Source organism: Clarias gariepinus, chromosome 13 (assembly GCF_024256425.1).
Source record: "Clarias gariepinus isolate MV-2021 ecotype Netherlands chromosome 13, CGAR_prim_01v2, whole genome shotgun sequence".
In the NCBI taxonomy this organism is placed as follows: Eukaryota; Metazoa; Chordata; class Actinopteri; order Siluriformes; family Clariidae; genus Clarias; species Clarias gariepinus.
Window position 1 is genome coordinate 20,640,804 of NC_071112.1, and position 23,414 is coordinate 20,664,217.

Here is a 23,414-nt window from a genome sequence, read left to right on the forward strand (position 1 = left end):
ACCATCGCCAAACCTTTCTTTGTAAAGATAACTGAAAATGAACTAGCTATTGGATTTAAACCTATTTTTTTAAAGAATGCTTGTTGTCTTTTTAAGGAAGGAGTAATTTACCTGTCAAAGGAATGATACAGTATTGTGTGTATAAATTTCTGTTTAAGCCCCAGCGTCAATAATGCAACAGATTTCCCATGCTGGGTGCTTTTCTGCATTCTCTCCCTCCAGAGTGCAATCTGTGCAAGGATTTGATGATAAGAATTGCAGACAGTAAAAGCCATTAATGCCTGCTGCTAGTGAAGTAGCCAGCAGAGCATGATTTTCCCAATCAGTGCGAACAGACCAGAACATGAGCAAAGCAAACTTTTTTTTTTTTTTCAGAAAAAAAAATTATGGAAACAAAACAGATATAATGTTTTGCACACTTGTTTTGTTTTATTCGCCTGTAGTTATGTGTCGTAATCACTGATGGTGTTAATCCTAGGGATGGGTTTCACCTGTGCAAGGGTGCAATCACATACCATAACATTATGGATGGTAATAAACTGCATTAGATTTTTCGTTTTCCCCATACTTCATTTCGCTTTAATCCGCTTGGACCTGAAATAGAAATGGATCCATGTGTTTATATAAATAATATTTGTTCCATCTTGGCCTAGTTACAGCCGTTATCTCCTAACACACAAGTATTTAAATTGCTATCAGGTTGCATTGTGTGAAATGGAGGCTTACACAGCATGTTGTAATTACACAGGAAAACAACTGTCCATTTGCACTGTCTAATTTTCTTTTTCAATTACACTCTTAAGGTTTTGTAATTATGCTCCATACTCATAAGCTATCATTAGGCAAGCATTTCAAATGGCCTTCAATTAATGAGCTCATAAACAGGGAGGTAAATAAATGAAAGTCCAAACTTCTCAGCATTAGAAATCAGACTAGTCAAAGCATTTGTTTACCCCAGTGATTCCTGCCAACCGGCTACCGATTCATTATCATGATTAAGAAGCCTGCCGTGAGAAACCAAAATGGCTAACCCCCATATCTTCCTAAGCCCCTTTTAAAGATGCATAATCCAAGAGTGAATAATACATCTGGCTGTGATGAATTAATGACAGGCAGTAACTAATGAATTATGCATGATGAGTTACCTTGCAATCAAAAGACAGACTAGCGAGGTTGAAAAAGAGCGAAGGGCCAGTCCTGAGCATGTTTCCAGCTGTAGTAGTGAAGCGCTCTGCTTGAACGTGCATTCTTCTTCTATGGACAGGTGGAAACGCACTAGACGTGATTACACAGCCAAGGTAATGTATGGTGTGGCTTTGAAAAGTGTTATGTGCTAATTATTTATTGGAGAGTTTGGGGAAAAAAAGTAACTGGAAAATGTTTTTTTTTTTCACTTCATATGAAATGCATTGCAAACACACACACCTACACACACACACACACACACACACACACACCAAAAAAAAAATCCATATGAATTTTTAGGGACCGGGTCCAAGGTGAAACGGACTGTAGGGAGAGACTGTGAACGCGTGTCAAGTTGATTCACACACACATCACTCAGGCTGGTCTTTGACAGTGGTCTATTCTGCTCTTATTTGTTATGTGAGGCCACTGCGCCTTCCTTTAGCAGCCTAATGAGCGCATAATTGACAGCTCCTGTCTCTGCACTCAGTGGGACTCCTCCCTCCGTAGCATCCTGTGGGCAGCAGAGTCTTCCTCCTTCACTCACTCATCTTTTCCCCCCACAGGCTCCATACTGATCAGTAATCCTCCCCCCCTCCCCACCCTCCCAACCTCCCCCCCACTCAAGCCAAACACGAGTTGTTCTGGCTTCCTTTACCTGGCCCTCTTTCGGTCTGTTGTACTGCTGTGAATAGTGAGAGCATCGCCTCGTAGCCTTTCGCTCAACGTCTGGGAAATAATGAGGTGACAGATCTCGCTCTGTCTCTCTTTTACTCTCTCATTCTTTTGCGTTTGCTCTCTCTCTCTCCCCCGGCTTTCTCTACCCTGGCTTTTTCTCCGCCTTGCTCCCTGAATCCTTTCCTTCCTCTTTTATGTTACCAGTTTCTGTGCATCAGCAACTCTCTGCAGGTTTGTTATGGAGCAGGGGGTATTAGATAAGGCTGATGTTCTTTGTAAAGGTTATCCTGTAATGGATAAAGGATGCTTATCCAGCCCTTTTATTTATCTTATTGCCTGTGTGACCAATGGCTGCCTGATACCAGATACTTTTCCAAAGGTGCACATAAATGGACTTTTTAAACAGCACCCTTATTTAATAAAATACCTTCATTCTAGACACATAGATAATTGAAGTGATAACACACCTGTGCATTTTGGCTGTTTGATTTACACTGATTATTAATGTGAAAGTATTATATGCATGTTAATATAGATTCTGCATAGATGCACCTTTTATGTAAATACATTCTAAACTAAGATTTGAAAAAGTGAAATATATGATCTGGCTGAAATGTTCCTAACTGGTGTCCATCACCATGAGCTATCAAAATACATGACACACTGTTTACAAATTGACAACCAAAGGTTTTTTAATGCTCAGAACTAAAGACACATTGTATTTAGTAAAAACTAAAAGTAATCATTATAATAGTGAAAAAAAACTAATAATTGCTTAGAGAGTCCAGTGAAGCCAGACAGTGTGCCAGAACGCTAGATTTGAGGTATGAATACACTCCCCAAAGGCAGGATTTTAGTTTGTAATTTAGTAATGTGTGTCTTTACACATACATGATCATGAGGTCAGGGTCAAACCAGGGAGTGTGGAGCTTTGAGGCAGCAACTCTACTACAGCACTGTGCTACAAAATAGGATCATAAAAGGTTAAACAGATGAATCAACATAGCATAGTACACAACAATAAACTGAACTACTGTATAATTTATTGTCATGATCAGATTTTTAAAAAAGCCACTCACCTTAAAATGTTAAAGATCAAAAAGTAGTTTGAGATGTGAAACTTTAAGATCATGTATTTTTGAATCGCAGACTTTCATGTCTTTCATATGTTAAGGACATACTTTTTAAGGATATACTTGAGAAGCTGGGGAGCAGTAAAAAAAAAAAAATGTTCCCTTAACCATGTAAAGATTTACTCAGGGTGAAAATAAATCACTTTGCCCTAAAAATGGCTATTACACCCATACTTACAACTTCTCACTGATGCAATTACAAGATAAATGACTTTATAAATTGTGTCATTGTAGTGTATAAAGGCCCTAGAATTACCTTGAAATTATGTGCAGTGAGAGTGCACAGGGGAGTTGAGCACATTAACAAGTGCGAAAGCCCTTCAAATACACATATTAACAAGAGCATTATAGTTTCAAATTATGTTCAATTATTTAATATCATTTATTTGGTCTCTTGATCCTAACTTTTCGAATAATTTAAAAGTCTGTATGCAAGTTAAATTTCTCTCTCTCTCTCTCTCTCTCTCTTGCTCGCTCGCGCTCTAACTGTCATTACAGCTCCCTTAGACCGAGCTCGCCCATATTTGAATGAAAAGCAGCCATTTAAAATTTGCTGCAAAGCGTGGCACTCTGAGAGTGTACAACATTGACAAGCTGCCAGCACCATCCACACATGACTGAGAGCTGCGCAACCCCCCGGGCTCCTCTTGTGGAAATTATGAATATAAAGTTATGCATTACGGATCCAGTGGTGAATTTATTCATTCCCTTTAGCAGAAGTCGGAAATGTAGCCGAGCCAAATCAATGAAATATAGTTTATCACTGTCAGCGTAATCATTTGCTAATGGCTATTATCAATTGTAGGCCCACAGCGTGCTCTCTGTGCTGGACTGCAATTAAAACCAACAACTATTGAAGGTGTTTCAGCGTTGGATCCCATGTTTATACATTGATTATTCACCATGTGGTGGATTGAATATTTACAGCGTCATTTTTCTTTTTTTAATTTGTCACTTTGCAGAGGTTAGCGAAGTGGTTTAGACCTTGTGGGTGCGTTTCAGCACACAACAAATACTCAAGGTTATTGGGAAATAGGTTAAATTCTATTTTATGTTCTGTTTTTCCTCTCTGCCTCTTGGATATAACGATAATATGATAACGGTTTAGACTTTGAGTGCTAGTATGGCAGACTTGTTGTGGCAAACACTGCTTTAGACTGCATCCATTAGCCACATTTTCCCCCTCCAGCATCAGGACAGAGAAAAGGAGATATTTGTGTTCGTGGTGGTGGAAGGTCCACCTTGAGATTCTAAACTTATTTATTCATTTGTTCTTCTGGTGCTGCATCAACATCTATGTGCCGGCGGACATGCGAACTGGAGGAGCATGGAATTATTTATCATTTATTCATAACGCCCTGGAGTGGTCAATGCTGGTCCAAAGCTTATTTTTGTGTTACTGTCACAATTTCAGCCATATCTTTAAAAGCTAGTGAAAGTAAAGTTTCAGGGGTATTGTAAAGCGGGGCACATTGTTTCCAGAACCGTTATAATGGACATGAGCAGAAACAGTGTGCACAGATTCATTTCTTTTTTTATTTTCAGGTCAAGCCGAGAGCATCCATAATGCAAAAGTCACCAGGCTTAGTTTCTTACTAATGTTATTTATTTGCTTGCTGGTGCCTATAGCAACTGAATAACTATGGCAAGTTGTTAGAATTCTTTAAAATATACTTTTTATAATATAATAAATTATTCAGTTTCAGCTTCTGAACTTAAAAGAGACTTAATGCCTCAATAGATTATCAAGTTATTATTAAGCACCCTTATTTTACAGAAATTTTTAAACAGTAGATGTCTGTTACACATTTTTACTTTGTTTTGTAACATTTTTACTGTTACAGCAGTTTAATACCTTTATTATTAAATAAATGCATAACCTAAACATTTAAATAAATACATAACTTTATAAGATATTTAAAAATGTTTCAGTATAATGATATATAGTACCAGTGGATACAAAAATATCAGCTCAGTGGGATGTAGTGTATACAGCGTTCACCTGCACCTTCTCTGTGCATTGCTGCCACTTTGTATCGATCGTCATGTTACAGTAGATCAGCATCTAAGAAGCAGGAATATCAGCAGTAGGTTTATCTGCACAGCAGGGATCTGCCTATATGAACCACATGTACATTTCATTGATCAGTCACCTTTTTCACTCATGGCTTTCATGGCTTTCATAAATTGTGGTGTGTTTTTTTTTAGGATTGGCTAGAGACTTTTCAAAGTTAGCCACAGCCTTTCATGACAAGGTGAACGCCAGGGTGTCAGAACCGACCAGCAGGGAGTCACAGGTGTCAATTCCCGTGCAACATATTGACAATTAAGACCCGTTTGCTTGGCTGAGGAGCAAGATGAGAGATGACAGGGCCTTGACTTTGATCTTGACCCTGAAACCCCATCTTGGAAATATGTAATTCGGGCCCTCGCGAGATTTGCTAAGAAGCTGATCTGCTAGCTTGCAACAGCAGTCCGTCCATCAACCCTGAAGCAGGATGCAGGGAGCATTTATTTTCCTTTGGCAATTGATGTGGTGGTTTCCATCAGCACGAAAATGCAATTTTCACTGAATTCTTTCATTCAGTAACCTAGATGGACCTCCTTCAGTCTGTGTGCTTCTGGACTTTAAGAGTTTCCAACAGAAGAAGTGGAACACACTCTGGCCCGTGTAGATTGATAAACAGTACATTGTTGTAGACATACAGGCTGGGCTATTTCATGCTGCTCCATTATTCCACAACTGCACAATGGTTAAGGTTCAGCTGGGTGGAAAATAGCCAGAACAGAGAGAACACACACACACACGCTTATACAAGAACTGTTCAAATAAGCTTTGAAAAATACGGATCAAATTGCAGTGTTTTACAAGTTAAACCTCATTTACTTGCAATTACCAAAATTATTTTGGCATGATAGATATCTTTCCTTTTCCATAGCCTAGGACTATATAGCACACATTATCAGGTCTACCTGTTTGACAGCTAAAGACTATTTTTTAAAAAGGACCTAAGACTCCATCATAAAAAGAAACAATAATTTATTCACATGTTTTGCCGTCTGTTAATTACTATTAATGAGATATATCTATATACAGTATATTCTTTGCCTGATTTATAAGGAATAATCCTATGCATACCTTAACAAACAGATCTTTGCCAAAGATAAATTTAAGTATTCAGGGAGAATGAATCATTCAAACTGTCAGTAGGTGGTGCTCTTAGGGTAGGAGATGCTCTGGCTGTATTGTGTGTGATGCTTTCATTGTGTGCGTGTGTGTGCATGCATGTGTGTCAGTCACAAGGTTCAAGTGTGTGAGAAAGGCTAGAGCGCAGAGGTGTGCCACCCTCCACCGTTATTTCCCTTCATGGAAAGTGAGCTTAGTGTTGACACACCTGACACACCTACCCTTAAAAAATAAGCAACACTTAATTATAAGTGTAGTTTGCTGCCTAGCATCTGTACATTATTTACCAGAATCTTTATAAATTTATCATAAGAGATTTTTTTCTCCCTTCTTTCTTGATAATGAGGCTGGTTTGTTCAATATTTTTTTTAAGTAAATCTTAAATTAAATTAGTGTGTTACTTTTTGGTTTTTGCACAGTAAAATATGTAAGCCACTACACAGACACTACACATTTATTATCCTGTATTTTTCGTAATTTGCTGTAAAATTAGAGCACTGCAGTAAAAGAAAAAAAATGAAAAAAAAAAAAAAACTTTCGGACTCAGGTGACTAATTTAGCAAGAGAAGTAGATTTTTATACTGTACTGTATTTATTATTATTATTATTATTATTATTATTATTATTATTAGTTATTATTAATTAACTGGTCATGTAAAGTTTATTCCTTTTATTGTTTTTATTTTAATTCAAATAAAAAAGTAAAAAAAAAAACAAGATGGCCAATGATTTATGTAATTTCCAAAATAGACAAAATAGACAAATTACAAATAATTTTTCTACTTAAAGTCTAATGATTTCCAAATTTATAATAAGAAAGTCATTAGACTTCAAGTGATTCCCTGGCTGCAAAGATTTTGAGATGCCCTGCAATGAACGATACAACAACCAACAAAAAGTCTCTTAATAGCTTGCTTACTACATGTTTTAATACACCAAAGTGATGCTAGAACGCAATCAGGCATATTACCAAGATTAGATTTAAAATTTGCATTTTGGTTGACTCAGCACAGTTCTGTTGGTTCTGCTGAATTAAGTGTCATAATAATATGATGGACTACAGCTTGAAAAGATCTGCATTAGAGGTCTAACGGCTCTCTTAAAAGGGTCAGCAGTCTGCTCTTCATTCACTGGAGGCCGTACTATAGGTGTACGCTCATTTCTTTTCAACCTTATGTAAGACTTTCCACATTTATAAAAATGAAATAGCGTGCACAGGGATGTCTACCTACTCATGGACATTGGGCGCGTTGGGTCTCATTCCTCATTTTCCCACCACACAATAGAAATCAATGCAAAAGTAATTCACTCATTCATTTCCAAAGTGAAACCCACTGTTTAAGCCGATTTGTGAATTGGCTGATAAATGATTGGTTTTCACATTACCTTAGAGTTTATAAGCTCAGGTGGAATTCCGATTTGGACACCTTCCCTGCGGTTAATAGGCCTTCTATATGACCATCAGTCTTGGCTGACAGATTACATTGATTGGAGGGCAGACTAAATCAGAGCTTGGAATTACAGTCTATTCTAACTGAAACAGCCATGAAATGTACAGAGAAAACCCCACACAGATCAAATACATGCTTTTCATTTCAGTGATTTTCAGATTGACATAAGCTGTCTGAATAATCAGGGCCACCTTAAACCATGTTAAACTGTCTTCTTTACCAGTAAAGAGGATAGTCCTGCTAATAATGAATCAGGAGCATGACATCACTGGTATGCTCTCATCCCTACTCAGGCATTACTCTAATTCCCAGCTTTCAATGAACAGGCAGATCTTGTATCTTGAGTGTATTGCAGTTCATCCCGTTCAGCAGTGTAGATGCAGCATGTAAGGGTGTTTAACACTTCTATATTAATAAAAAGGAAAAAAGTCTTGTTTCTGACACATGCCACAGCTGCTGTATGAGCAAGTATTGGCTGATGAAATCACCCACCTCAGGCAGCAAGCACACTTCCATGGTTTAAATAGAGACAGGTTTTATACGACTGACTGCTGTCTTCACACAAACTGCACATGACATCACCTCCTAACAAGTGTGCGTCTGACTCATTTGGTGCTCTTCCGCTCTCTCCGGCATACACACGAAGAGAACACAGGAAGGTCAGGAGCACAACTCATGTTCCTGCGTGTATGTAATTATTATATGCCACAGTTCCTGAATATTTATTTACCATCAAAGGAGTTTTCAAAAAAATTAGAATTTTGGCAAGATTTTGGGAAACATGCTTGTTACTAGCCAGCTGAGGCATCCTTAGAGTATTTAAACCTGCGACTTTTCCTTAATTATCTGTCAGCAAATCATTAAAACATGTGCTTGCAACCATAGCTTTAGTCAATGCATTCCTCATGGGGGATTGATGACAGCGTGCATGGATGACTACTATCCTTGAGTCACACGTGCGTTAACCACACATGTGTCAATGTAGTCATCCTGCCATGCATCTCATGTTCACTAGCTACAGTAAAGTACCTAAAGAAGAAGAAGAGGATGCTGAAGAGAAGTAAGAGGATGAGCGAGATTGCGATTGCTCAGCTGCTCTGCATGAACTGATAACATCAGAGCTCTTTGCTGAGTGCTCAGCATGACATCATCTGGACCCTTTGGCAGCTCAGCTTACAACAGAGAAAACGAGACAGAGTGAGCGGCTGAGAGAGAGGCTGAGAGAGACTGCGAGTGTTTAAGCAGCAAGCTGCCCCAAGGCAGACTGTGTTGAGGAAACATGAGAAATGGCTCCACCATCCAAATATGAGTGCGACAGGTTCACACGCAGGTCAGCTCCGTATCCTCCATCTGGGAAGCTTTGTAATGTAAGTCACCTCTCTGCAGACTAGTGAGGAGACTGAGTCCATTTTTCACACAAATTATCAAGCACATCAAAGAGGCTATCACCAAAGAAATACCATAAGAGAACACGGTAAAAAGCTTTTAGTTTATGTCACCTCTATATTTTTACTCTGGGTATTGTAAGTAGCAATGTCGTGTTAAGTAGCCGCATTTATTTGCACTTCTCTCTTAACAAATTTCAGCAAAAAAATCAGTAGGTCTCATAGTATTTTCTGATGATGTCTGAAAGTCCAGCATGTCTGGAGCGGATTAAGTGACCCTGGTCCATGAAGATGAATGAAGGGATGATGTAATCTCATGCACTGGGATTCAGGATGATACATCCAGTGTCTCTGGCACTGACATGACCGTGATGACAGAAGCCTATTTAGTAAACAAATATGTGTGTCAAGGGCTGCTGAGACTGTTTTATGGCACGATGAAGCATCCTGGGCACTGTGTATCCACGAATCACCAGATGAAGTGGGAGAATGCAATCGCCACAATCATGCTGTTTGTCAACAATCAGTGTATAAATCTCAGCCCAGTGAGCCTGCAGATCATCTCTTTTCAGTCCATTAAATCTCAATTTTCTTCTAGAATTTATATACCTTCTAGGGATGAGTAAAAACCAAATCATTTTTCTGTTACTGTATGTATTTTAATATTTGGGTCTGCTAACAAATTTGTATTATGTCCAGTGGTACCTCCACATGTGACCTCGCCTTAAGGACTAGAAATTTGCCCTGGAATATACGCAACCAACACGCTACTTCTGGTTGAACATACATCCAGTTGTGTCTTTTGCATTATGTGGACGTTTTAGTGAAGACATAGCACCATACTGTATGTCTTAAGAATGTTAAGGAGCGCTGCAAGAATAAAACGGAGCAGCTGGTGCCAAGAGGAATCATAAATTAAGGTTAAGTAAGATCTAATTATAGCATCTTTTACTTCATTTACACGTCTTTTCTAAATGTTTAGATTTTTTTATATGCAAAAATGTAATTATAGTGTTGGAAAATGAAAACATGGTAATATTTTTGGGCGGCTGGAACGGGTTATCTGCATGTACATTATTACTTATGGGAAAATGTGCTTTGCAATAAGAAATGTTACCTTAAGAACTCGATACAGATTTAATGTGTTTAATGAGCTTCCACTGTATTAGGATTTACACCCAATTTGTTACTAGTTAAAAAAGTTAGAAAAAAATAAGAAAGGAAAACAAGCTGCCTTAAAAACTTAAATCCAAGGATTAAGCCAATGTTAAGCATAAGATTTAAAGTAAATGCTGGCATTTAAACTTACTGTAAGTTATGAGCAATGAACTTAATAGAGATACAGTAGAGTCTTGATACAAAAAAAATACACGCTGAATAGTAAATAATATGCGTGAGGTACAAAAGTTTACATCAGTAAGAAACTGTATCAAGTTTTGGAATTCAATTTGAATTTAAACTAGACTTTCTTGAAAATAATAAAAAAAAAATCCTCATGCTTCCAGCAATGGGAAGGTGTGAAGGTGGTTCAGCACATGTGAACAGCATGATCCTGTTTTTGGAAGCACTGCCCTATTATATCTTGCCTTCTCTCCCCTTTTTTTGAGGACCAGTGCCAGCAGGCAGCAGCTGGAAAAACAGTGGCAGCTGAGGGATTAAGGCAGCACATTGTTAACTAAAATGCACACTGCCATCCAGCACCTCTTAAGCTGATCCTAGATCTGCCACCCCAACCCCCCAACTTTTTACCCCTCCTGCCCACTGCTGCAGGCTATTCTACATGGTGGAGAGCATGTATGCCTTGACTGACATGCTCTGTGTTATTTGTGGAGCAGATGCAGCCTCTTGTCCTGTGCGGAAAATCAGATCTCAAACAGTGAGGCCTCTGTTTGCTGTGTCCCTTTCTGCTGCATCATTGTGCACACCAAATACCATTGTTCACCCAAAGAGGATTAGCAGTAAGCTTAAAAAACCCTCCAGTCTGAGCTCCAGACATGTTCAATAGCCTACCTCATTTTGTCAAAGTCAAACTATATAACTTTATTTTCATATTATTTTTGAATATAGTTAGGAAAAACTCAGTTGGGGCCTTGTTTGGAGCATTATGAGATTATTTGTTGTTTGGTCTGGAGATAATTAAGGCAGCACTCTAAAGCATTAACTCCAAAGTCCACTCAATGCTTGATGACAGTGATTAACCCTCATTAATTATCGCCCCCCACATTGTTTTGATGAATGATGTGTTTGCCCAAGCCTGACTTTGTTTTGATAACTCGAGCCATGTAAGCGCCTGAGCTGAGGGCACTGTCTCAAGGTGATAGCACAGAGAGCAAGTCAATTCAGCTTTGTACTTATGTCTGCAGCACGCCACTGCCAGACAGAATCTGCAGCCTGATGACATCACTGCATTACCAGGCAAGGACATAGTGGTTTCAATAGGCTGTTTTCTGTTGCTGTGGGAAGGGCTCAACTATTCGCCTATGGATTTTTCCGCTCCCTGATTTCTCCTCCTCCTCAATGTATGCATCACTGATTCCATGAGAGATCTGAAGCTTGGCGTCCACAGTATTTGCCAAAAGCAACACAGTCTGATCAGTCATGGCCTGTTCTCATGTGGGTGTGCATGGTTTAGGGTTGTTTTTGCTTGCTCACTCTGTGCAGGATTGGCAGAATTGTGAGTTACCATTGAGTTTGATACTGGGCATGTGTCTCACTGTGGTTTACAGGCTTTTCCAAGCATCTACTTTCAAATACAGTTATGTTTGCCAGATGGATCTTGTTGGCTTCTTAAATAAACAGCAGCTGAGGAAATCCTGGATGTCCAACAGTGTGCAAAATAAATTAAGCAGACCGTATAGGAACACTGCATCAGTGTGGAACTGCTGACTTCACTGGCTCTGCTAGTATGTCCAGGTCTCACCTCACATACACAATGCATGAATCAGTCCGGCCATAAATCAGTAGCCATTTGGCTCAATACACATACTGCCATGAGCCCGAAGATCCATACCTTCCTAGTGATGTCTCCCTTTCAAGAGCACAGTCCCCGGGTACACATTTTAAGAGCTTGGAGCAGGTAAGAAACTCCCAGTTGAGGGGATAAAAAGACAGGAGTTCAAAAGGTCAGGGATATATATTATTTTTCTGCTAGACCTACACATGGAAAGTGTCAAAACACTGTCTCTAAATGACAAGAAGAAGTGAGCGCTTCAACGGGTAGTACTCCGAGACAAAGGTCAGACCTGAAGGTACCATCTCCGGATCAATGTACAGTATGGACCAATTGTGCACAGTCCCAGATGAATAAAAAGGAAAATCAAGATAAAAGAAACAAGTGGACACTACAGTGTATGCCCTCTAATGTTAGCTGACCCACTGGGATAACAATCCTAACAGCATTTCCATTTTATTTCACACAAACACCAAATGTCAAACCCTAGAGTGATTCATGCGGCTTGAGAAGCCCGGTGTATGTCTGGTTGTGAATCTACAGGAATAGCTGTCAATTATGATAAAATTCCACCTGGGGAGTTGTGCACTCAGGAGACATCGACTACACAAAACAGAAGTGTTTTTTTATTTAAACTGGCTATGGAGCAGTCTCTCTTTCCAGTTATGATCAGATAATATGAATATAAACCTCTTTATTGTCATTGTAAAAAGTACCACATTTTCTATGATGTTTAGTCACTATCTATTTATGATTAGCAATTTTACTTAATATTTAATATTGTCTAAATGGAGGCATGGTGACTTAGTGGTTAGCACTGTCACCTTGAGTGTCCAGGGTCTGGGTTAAAATCCCGCCTCGGGGTCTGTGTGCATGCAGTTTTCATGTTCTTCCCGTGCTTAGTGGGTTTCCTTTGCATACTCTGGTTTCCTCCCACAGTCCAAAGGCATGCAGATAAGGCTAATTAGCGTTTCCAAATTGCCCGGAGTGTGTAAACGTGTGTGTGAATGTTGACTAGTGGTCCTATCACAGTCATAAAAATGGGAATAAATACAATAGTCACCATTGGCCTCCAGGGTCCCTTGTTAGACTACAGAGGTTCCAATATGGATTAATGTATTGTCTAAATAGAATATATTTTTTTCTCAAACAGATCACTAAGAAGAATCAGAAGTTAAAAAGGCCCTAATTCAATTAGTGTAATTTAATTGTATACAGAATCCACTGAAACCTTTTCCCTGTTCATTAATTTCCTTTTTCACATATCCATACTAAGCTTATAATGTAATCTAAAAAATATATTATCCCAATACATAAAAAAATATATATTTCCATTGAAATAATCAACACTAATACTGATATCGTTATAAATATATTAACTAGGCTATATTATAAAATAAAACGTATACTCCACAATACACCAGTAACCATCCAGAGATTTATGAGTTCACAAACACCTCAACTGGCCAATGTTGCTGTGATTGACATAATGATCAGTTCTGGTTATGGAGTTTTTTTATTTAAATAACAGCATGCCAATTTTGATGAATGAAAATGGCAGCATCATGGTATGGTACATCAGCCAAAAAGTTAAAATAGTCACAACTAGGACTAGCAGGAAAGTGATTCTATACAAACTTATTAATTTTACCTAAATGGCTGAAAGACATCACAGTGAGAATATACCTAATCAAGAGAAGCAATAGAAAAATGCTCAGTACTCCTGACAGCCTGCCTTATGTCTAAAACCCCGGTCTCTCAGGATCTTCTTGAATAGCATAAATGTTGGGAAATAACTTCCAGCAGAGTTCCTATAATGTGCAAGTGGTGTTTGTGAATGATTGTGTATACAGGTCTCATAGACAGATGTGTCTCTTCCACAAGTTGGTTAAAGTTTTTAACAATTAGGTTCTACTTACTGAATGTTCAGAGAAACGACTGCAGGGGCCCCGAGCCACCTCAGCTAGGAGTGTCATTCACTGACATACAATCTTCTTTAAAAGGTTTGCACCATTCAAATGCTTTATGTGGCTAAGAGTCTCATCACCTTGCTCTGCTCGAAGTCTTCTATAAATGTCAATCGTTTTTTACGCCTTCATTCATGAGAAATTTAATGTCTCACAAGTTCGACTTGAATGCCCCTCATAATAAATATAAACTAAAATAAATGTCTCTTATATCCTATTTTAAAATGACCTCATATGGAAATAAAGTAGATGTATTAATTGCCCTAACATAGGAAGTAATTGAGAGGTGAAAGAGAGAGAAATGCTACTTTGCCCACACCAGAGCATGGACAGTTTTTACTCTCACAATTTTTGCATAGCTTTTGAATCATAACACACTAATAGTGTCAACATTTTAGAACTTAATCCATACAATAATCTATTGACTCATCTTCTCTCTTATTAAATTTTTAGCAACCTCGGACACCAGCACCCCAAACCCAAACATTTTTGCAGTATCATTCTGAATGCTTTCCTTTTATCGCCTCACTTTCACAACGACGGCATTCATCAACTGCATTCAGATCGCTGCTCATTTTGATGTCATATGACAGTTTCATATATCAGAGGCAAATCCATTCATACATCAGCAAGTACACTCAAATCTGTGCTCATTTCTATGCAACTTTGATGAATAAGGGCCATTATGTTTGAATAATCCTTGACATGTTCTGATCCAATAAGTGATTGTTGTATAAGAAATATATGAGATTAAATAGAAGTGGAAAAGGAAACCATAAGGATAATGCAAGAACAGCTACTAAATAACAATTATGACTTCAAAGACAGCTTCTCTGTGGCCTGTTCAAGCTCTACATAGAATAGACAATCTTTGCTGCTAATGCACCCACAATAATTTTCCTCCATATAATTTGTGGTTCATTCCCCCTTTTCATGTACAAACAAGAGCATAATAAACTTGTCAAGCTAAGTCACTTTAAAAAGAGTTAGTCACTGAGCTTGTTTTTATGAAATAAAGTTTCTGTTACAAGCACTTTTTTAACTGGTGATGCTATTAGGTGGAAGATCCTCTAATGTTTCTCACTTTCAGTTCATCCATACTAATAAGACAGTGTGCAGTTGGGGACATGGTTCACATACTGCTAGGCTAAAATTTTTCTATCTCAGTTTTTCACAATGTAGCAGCATGGTGGCATGTTGGTTAAGGTAAAAATCTACTGAGTTCTCCCAGTGACAGAGTTTCCTCCCGGCACTCCGGTTTTTCTCCCACAGCTCAAAGACAATCAGATTAGGCTATTTGCCATTTCTAAATTGTCCGTAGTGTGCGTATGTGTGTGAGTGCATGCAATGGATTGGCACCCTGTCCAGGGTGTACCCTGCCTCATGCCATAAGTATCCTGGTAAAGGGCCAGCAACAACGAATACAGAATAAGCGGTATAGACAATGAGTTAGTGAGAGTGAGTGAGGTTTTCACAATTTCACACTTTTTCTGTTGCCATACATTTGTTTTGCCAATCCCATTAGGGCAATATATTTGTTTACATCATAAAGTATTCATTTAATGCATTTGCTTTAATGCACTCAATAAGAATTATACAGTAGTAGGTAAAAGTTCAGATACACAAAGTTGACTGTCTTTCTAAAGTGTTAAAAACACATGCCTTAAAAAAAAACACACTCACACTGAGAATTACACACCCTAATGCACTCATTTCAGATTCACAGATTACTACAAGCCTCATCTAAACAACATCACTCCACCCATATCCACACAACGTTTAAGTTCACTCACCCAGTTGCGACCAGTCATTCACTATTCATTGCCAAGAGTTGTTATCCATGCATGTTAAATCTAGTTTTGACCCAGTGTTTTGTCATGTTGTACGAGTCTGCCTTAGTCCTGTTTACGTACTTCTCAGATGTCTCAACCTTGACCTGAATTACCCTCATATTGCTTGCTTTGCTTTATTTGTTATTAAAATAGGATCAATCTGCACTTGTGTCCGTGCATGTATCCTAACAAACAGTCTGGAAGCTTCCAAAAGTTTTGACTACTTAGTTTAAGATCTAAGATTTGTCTTATCTTATATAACTGGCATTGGGTTAAGAACCTTCATGGGACATACAGTAGGTATAGTGCTGAAACTTTAACTTTGTGGAAGAAATTTGGTCGATTTGATCATGTAAATGCTTGGTAAATTTGCATCTTACTCTCATGTAATGTGATGAGAACACACAGGATTGTGACTAAACAGCTGTGTAGTTAGTTAGTGAGGTTAATCAGATTTTTTTTTCTAGGGAGCATAAGTTTGGACTTTGGAGCAATGGAAAAAAGGTCATGTGATCTGATACAGTAAGTTACCCAGAGTTACCTGATTTCAGACACATCAGCATAAGAAGGGAAGCACATGAAGTAATGAAGCATGGTGGTGGAAGCATCATGTTGGAGGAAGGTAATATAGGATGATTATTGCAAGGACTATCTAACAATGTGAAAGCATACTCAAGGCATAAGTTAGAAAGATAAAAAAATACCCCAGAAGGGAGGACAATGAATGAAACATCTAAAAGACAACAAAGTGAAAATATGTAAAAAACAAACAAAAACTGATGAGTACAAATACTGACAAACAATATGTGAACCAGTGACTCACTATAACATGATAAGTAAAGGTAAGCTGAAGTATATCCGTTTCTTAGCTACTATTTTAAACTCTTTTGAATAAGGTTTTAATACCTTAACACAGCAAATGTATGTTAACTTAAAAATGTGTGGAGTTTTAAAAAGAATGTTAGGTTGTATTTATTTTGGTTAAATGTAAACGTTCGGGCTTGGCTGTGATAATGAGTGTTGTGTATTGAGAGTGGTACAGGCATTTGGAAGGGTATATATTGTACACCATTGGCTAATTCTATTAGTGCTGTTGAAGTTACTCAAAAAACACATTCCCTCACGTACAATTCATCAACAGGACACATCATGCTTTACGTGACCGCACTTCAGATCACAGCAATATGATTAATTATAATAAATAAAGTTCATTACATGCATTGTAATTTATCAAATTTGCATTATTATTGTCATCAAAATGTAGCCCACCACAGTATTTTGTAACAAGCTGCCTAGTCAGCACCTTTCTGTTGCCATTCCACTCTCATCTCAGCTACTACAAGGCAATTCATTTTTAACTGAAGTTTAATTTCTGTGTCAAGGGTTGAGAGTAAGGAGTTTAATTATATTTAAATTATAATAAATAGAATCAATAGAAGTTAAAGCATTTTTATCCATCTATATTAAGAGATAAATCAGATAAAAATGTCTAGATGTTTACACTGAGAAATTAGAGTACATACAGTATGCACTTGTAGGATTGCACACTCGTCTATACATACTGGAGAATATTGGTTGTCTTGCATATACCCCATATTTTAAGTAACCTATGCATTTAAATTTCAGTGTTAAGGTCCCTTATAGTTAGATGCATTGACACACCCCACATTTGTCTAATCAGAATTTTAGTCAAAAATATGCAGTTCATTGTTAACACTAGGTTGTTACTATAAGGTTGATGGAATCTGAAAATATGAGGGGGTGCAGGCCTTCTTCTTGTCTAAGTTGATCAACCAAACCAAAAAAATTAAGGTTAGGTTTAGCGGCTAAAGCTGTTCTATTCTACTGGGATTAGCAAACACAAACTGAGAAACTAACCAGCGGGTTCCAGTGTTAACTATCTAAACATGTGCTGTATGTGAGCTGTGTAACATAAGCTGGGATGTGGGCAGGTCTAGAGCTCAGGACATGGCTGGGGAATTGAAAATGGGCCAACGGTTAGCCTAGGGACTGGGCCAGGATTTAGCATGTGTGCCCAGCTTTGACTTGGTCTGGGTACAAATTTAAAACTGTTGCAAGCATCAAGACAATGAAGTTTGGGTGCACAGCACTATCAAAACCATGTGAAAGTGCCAGCATGGAGCAAGCTGTATGTGCCAAGTACCAGAGAGTTCAGCTCAGGTGTAAGCTCTGGATGACATGATCCAGAGAGTGACACAGGAAGCACAGGTTATGCAGTTGCCACATACGTACAGTAGCACAGACAGTGCAAGGCCTAGCGCAGATAATGGCTGAGGGCTTAACAAGGCATGGTGTGGGCGCACAGGGCAGTTCCTTGGGACAACATGACATAACTCTGTGGCAGCAGGGCATAACTCTGGGTCAACATAAACTAGTCAGGACTATGGCAAATTTTAAGATAAGTAAGATTTAGATAAGATGATTAATAAGATTCATCTAAACCAAACAAGTCAGGGAAATATCCTACTAAATAAAACAATTAAATTAAATTAAAATCTATTCACAATGCTAGCCTCTTAAAACAAATGTATTCTGTATGAAGGCTTCACTCATTACGCTGTGCTCATGACAGCTTGGCAAACTCTATCTACAAACATTCTATGTGACCAAGCCTGTGATTGGTAGGTATAATGGGGGTACGCCCTAGTACTCAGCTTAACTACGCCCTAGTACTCAGCTTAACTTTTAACCTTTAACCCAACAGGGTCATATGAGAATATTAAAGGTGATGGAAAATAACTTGTTTGATGGCTTAAAATCATACGGAAGCTATGGAAGTGCACATTACTAAAATGCCACAATGTCCCTGTATTGTACAAAAAAAAAAATCTGACCAATGGTCTGTACAATAGAAATTGTCTGGCGCAATGAGAGAAAACTAAAAAGCCTTGCACTGGAACTTGGATAAAATGCCACTCAATTCACTTGGCTTTAACAGTGATCAGTAATTTTAAGAGTAACAAGGTTTTCCTGATTTCATTAAAAAGTCATTTAGCACCTGGAGGCCTCAAGCTCTACTAGAGGATCAATGATGTAATCATGTGAGCAGTGGGTTTATTGGCTAGAAAGGCTAAATCTGTGCAATATCTTTTTTGTTATTTTGACAACCTTTGGGTCAGATTAAAGTCCTTGGAGGAGAGAGGATTATATATTCTTCCAGAGGATAGTGATGGATAGATTTGATTATACATAGTAGGACAGATTTTTATGTTGTTTTTTTGAAAAAAAAAAAAAAAAAAACCCTTAAAGTCCTGCAGTGATGGCAGCTTGCTCAAATTTGTATATCCGTCATAGATCTTTAATGTTGGATAAAGATTTTCTGCTGATGAAGCAGTATGTCCATTTAGTGCCAAAACCCTAGGATAGCAGCACACTTAAACATCAGGAATAATGAACCTGCTAACGAGAGCATGTGTTTACTTGTAGTGAGAGGTGCAGTAAACATTCCTTTTAAATCAGGCTAATTACAACCCCACTGATTACATGACTAATTTAGGTGTTGTACTGTTTAATCTGTGTGCTTGTTAGTCTGATTATTCACTGGCTTCTTTACCTTTGCGGCCTGTCCTGCCGTTAAGGGAGTAAAAGTGCCAGAACGAACAGTTTAAATAGATTGAAAGTTAACTGGAACTGAATAGAACTGCCATATCTCAAAAGGTCTGCAAAGTTCTGTTTCAAAAGAACTTTGTACCTCCAACTTCTATACCTGAACCATCAAACCATAATGACCACAACATTGCCCCATCTTTTGACTTGTACAGCACTATGCACCTGCATGGCCAAAAACAACATTGTCATCCTTAGAGATTCACAAAGAGGTCACACATAGAAGATCAGCCATCCATCCTTCTGAATGCGCCTGCTCTGAAACCCACTTTCATTTTTCTTCATAACAAGGCCTCAGTTGGCCAAGAGGCAGCTGGGAGCCCATGGCAGCAGCTCACTCGCTCATGTCTCTGTCACCTTGAGCCAAGCGCCTGAGGAACCAGTAAACAAACACATTAAAGTGCAGTGGTGACCCATCTGTAGCCATAAAGGGAAGTCCTTCCCCTCTCATGAACCCTTACAATCACAGCCTTGTGAAGGACCTGGGAGGTTAATTATGGATTTGAGACATGGGTCTGAATACTTTGGCTGCAGTCCAAGACTGTCTCTATCTCTTCACTCCCCCAACATCTTTGCTGCTGCTGTAGTCATATAGCTGCCACAATTATGTGCCCATGGATGAGAAGCTCCATTTACTTGCCATGAATTCTATGAATACCAATGGCTATGTTTCAGAAAACACATTACCAAACACAATTAGAGCAGACAATGCCTCTGTAATCTGTGTGGAAGCTAACGTGCATCACTGTAAACACACATTTACTTTTAAATTAAGATGATGTTGTCTCATCAGTTTGGGGCAGGGGATCTGGCTTGCTGTCATATAATACAAGTGTCTTCTTCTGAAGAGCAATTTCCAATTTGCGTAATTGTTTGGCTGCAGCTGTAAAGATAGAAGATGGATATATTCATGTGAAGACAGAAGCTCCCTCCGGTCTTTTTTTTCCCTATGTAACTGCTCAAGTCATTTCTTTCCTGCTGCACACAAATCCTCTCCACTGATGGATTCTACGTCATGGCTACCAGCTGGCACGGTCCAGGTTGGCACACAGTGTAAATAATTGCCCAATTTTTTCTCATTCTTCAGACTACACTGCTCCTGAGATGCTTTGAAAAAAATGGTTGATGATGCTACAAGAACTGTTGAATGAGGAGGATGAGAGAGCAAGAACAGCCAGAAAGTAGGACATAAAGACACTTATGTTATGTAGAGTTGTAAAGAACAATATTTTACTGCAAGAACAGCAGTATTTCCTTCAACTACTGTACATTTTGATAAATTGTGAGTCATACAGGTAATCATACAATATGACCAGTGGGATCTCGTTCTGTTCCAGAGGCGAGATCTTAAGTCGAGATTTTGTATTGTGAAACGCATTTTCCCATAGGAAATAACGTTAACGCAGATAACCCGTTCCCGCCACCCAAAATATTACCAATACTGTATAACCAATTTTACTGGCTGCTTTAAAAAACGAAACTGAAAGTAGACCTATTTTCTATCCCTGCTAACATTCTTGGGACCCACAGTGCTATGTCTTCATCAAATCTTGCATAAAATACAAATAACCCACAAAAAAATATGTAAAACTTGCTTCGCTTGGCTTTCCACTAATGTAAACAAGTACACGCAACTTACTGTAGCCAGTATTCGGATTGACTTTGTCCGTTCGCTTGTATGCCGAGGAATTTTTTTTGCAACATTTCAGTTCTTAAGGCGAAAATGAGACGGACTGTTTGTATTTTGAGGTACCACTGTATATATTATTTTTTTATAATATTTTTACAGATATTATAATTTGTATTTCATGTTGCATAGACTATTGATTCTCACTGTTGCTTTAGTGCTATGATAATACTGTACAATGAAATATATTGCTACAAAAAGGTAAGGGTAAAAATCTGGCTATAGGTAATAGTTTAAATCCTTTTCCAATGTCTACATGTATAAATTAATAACCATTTTGCTTAGGTACTATTTTCCTGTTGAAATATTGTTGAGCGTCTACCAGGATGTTTAAGTAAGAGACCGCAGGTGGAGCACTACAGGGTGCTTGACAAAGTGTTGGTATTAGATTAAGATCTAATAGATTAAGATAAATATAACATATTAAGATAGCCAATGATAACCCTGACCCAAATGTTCTCTGTTAATAATTTATGGCAGTCTGATTGGCTGTCTTATGCTCCTTTCAACCCTGGCCTGAATTTGATCCCAAGACGTTACGTTTGCGAAGCTGTAGGAAATGGTAGCTCTAACAGCACATATATGTCTGGTTAATGTTGTCCCTATATATCAAGTTACATCAGCAAGATGTAGCACGCAGAGCATTTGCTAATTGGGAATATGTTGCAGAGACGTCGACATTTAATCCAAAATCCCCCCAGACGATGTTTGGACAATGAATCAAAGCTTTAGCGCCTGACCGACTATGACCTTTATTTATTTAGGTCAGACCTTTCAGACAGCATATATTTTATCTAATGTGAAAAACAATACTGGCCTCTTAAAATGGCTAATTTTTAGTTTTGTGTGTGTATAAGGAAGAGACAAGATTTAAGTTAAGAAACTTTATTGTCAGACTGAATAAAAAAACATTAAAAAGATCTTCAGCACAATAAGGAACACAGACACAGTAAGAGTAGACAGAGAAAGAGTAAACGGAAAGATCACAGTCTGGCCGAGAGAGCACACAGTCTGGGTTCGCCTCCTCACAACCACAAGTACTGTATCAACACTGTAACTCTTTTTTGTTTTAACTGTTTCCTTTATCTAACTCATACTGTATGTTAAACTAAATTGTGTAATCATGCACAATTGTAATGGGTTGGTTCTTAATTTAGCATTATCAAACCCAGTTCAACTTAGAAAAGGCTATTAAAATTAGCTGATTAGTTAAATCAGTTGTGCTGGGAGCTGAGAAAAAAATATGTGCAGGGCAGGTGGTCCCCAGCACCAGAGTTAGGAACCACTGACTTGTTAATTTTTCACATACTGTACTGTAACTTATCTTTATGTTTATTTTTATTGTATATTAATACTAAAGACATTAAAGTATGGCATTATGTAGTCAACTAAAATGTGTTAAGAAATGAAATTTTTTTTTATATTTTTGATTCTTCAAAGTAGCAACCTTTTGCTTTGGGGATTACAGCTCGGCTCACTCTTGCTATTCTCTCAATCAGCCTCCTAAGGTAATCACCTGGAATGATTTTCCAACAATCTTGATGGAAGTCGCACAGGTGTTAAGAATTTGTTGGCTGAATTTCCTGCACTTTTTGTTCCTACTCATTCAAGCCATCTTAATTGGATTAAGATAATTGGAAAAACCATAAATGTCATATACACCCTTACAATCAAGTGCGACCACCTTTAAATCATATAAGATTGAAGATGCCACCAAAATTCTTCTAAAAACTCTTTTTCAAGTCACTTTTGATTTAGATGTGGACACTAGTGATGCGCGGGTCGGTATTTTTCCAACCCGCAGGTCCCGCTTTTATGAAATTATTTGGCCTGCCCCAGCCCCCCCGCACCACTGTATCTATTTTTACAACCCGTACCGCCCCGCACCCGCGACCATTAAATAGACATACTAGGCTTTGTAATTCATATGAAAATTTTATTTCAGCCTGAAAGTGTTTGGAAACATCACCCTGTAAACAACAACAGATGATTATGAATATGAACGATAAATCAGGTCATAATAACAAGATAATGATACACAGTTTAAACATTTACAAAGCAGCGTTTAATCTAGGCTAAACATTTTTTATTTTAGATTTGTATAGGGCAGGCCTACAGTTTACAGCCTACGCTAAATATCCACTGACATTTTATTTTTCATTTATCACACGGAAATGCTCATTTAGCGTTTTTACGTTCGCTGTGCAAAAAAAGAATGCTAAAACATTAGATTTAGCAGCCTGACCTTTTTTTTCTTTTAATGGTGTAAATTCCCGACCTCAATGTCTCCCGCACCTTGTCTTCCATCCTCACTTTTATTTTATTTGTTTTT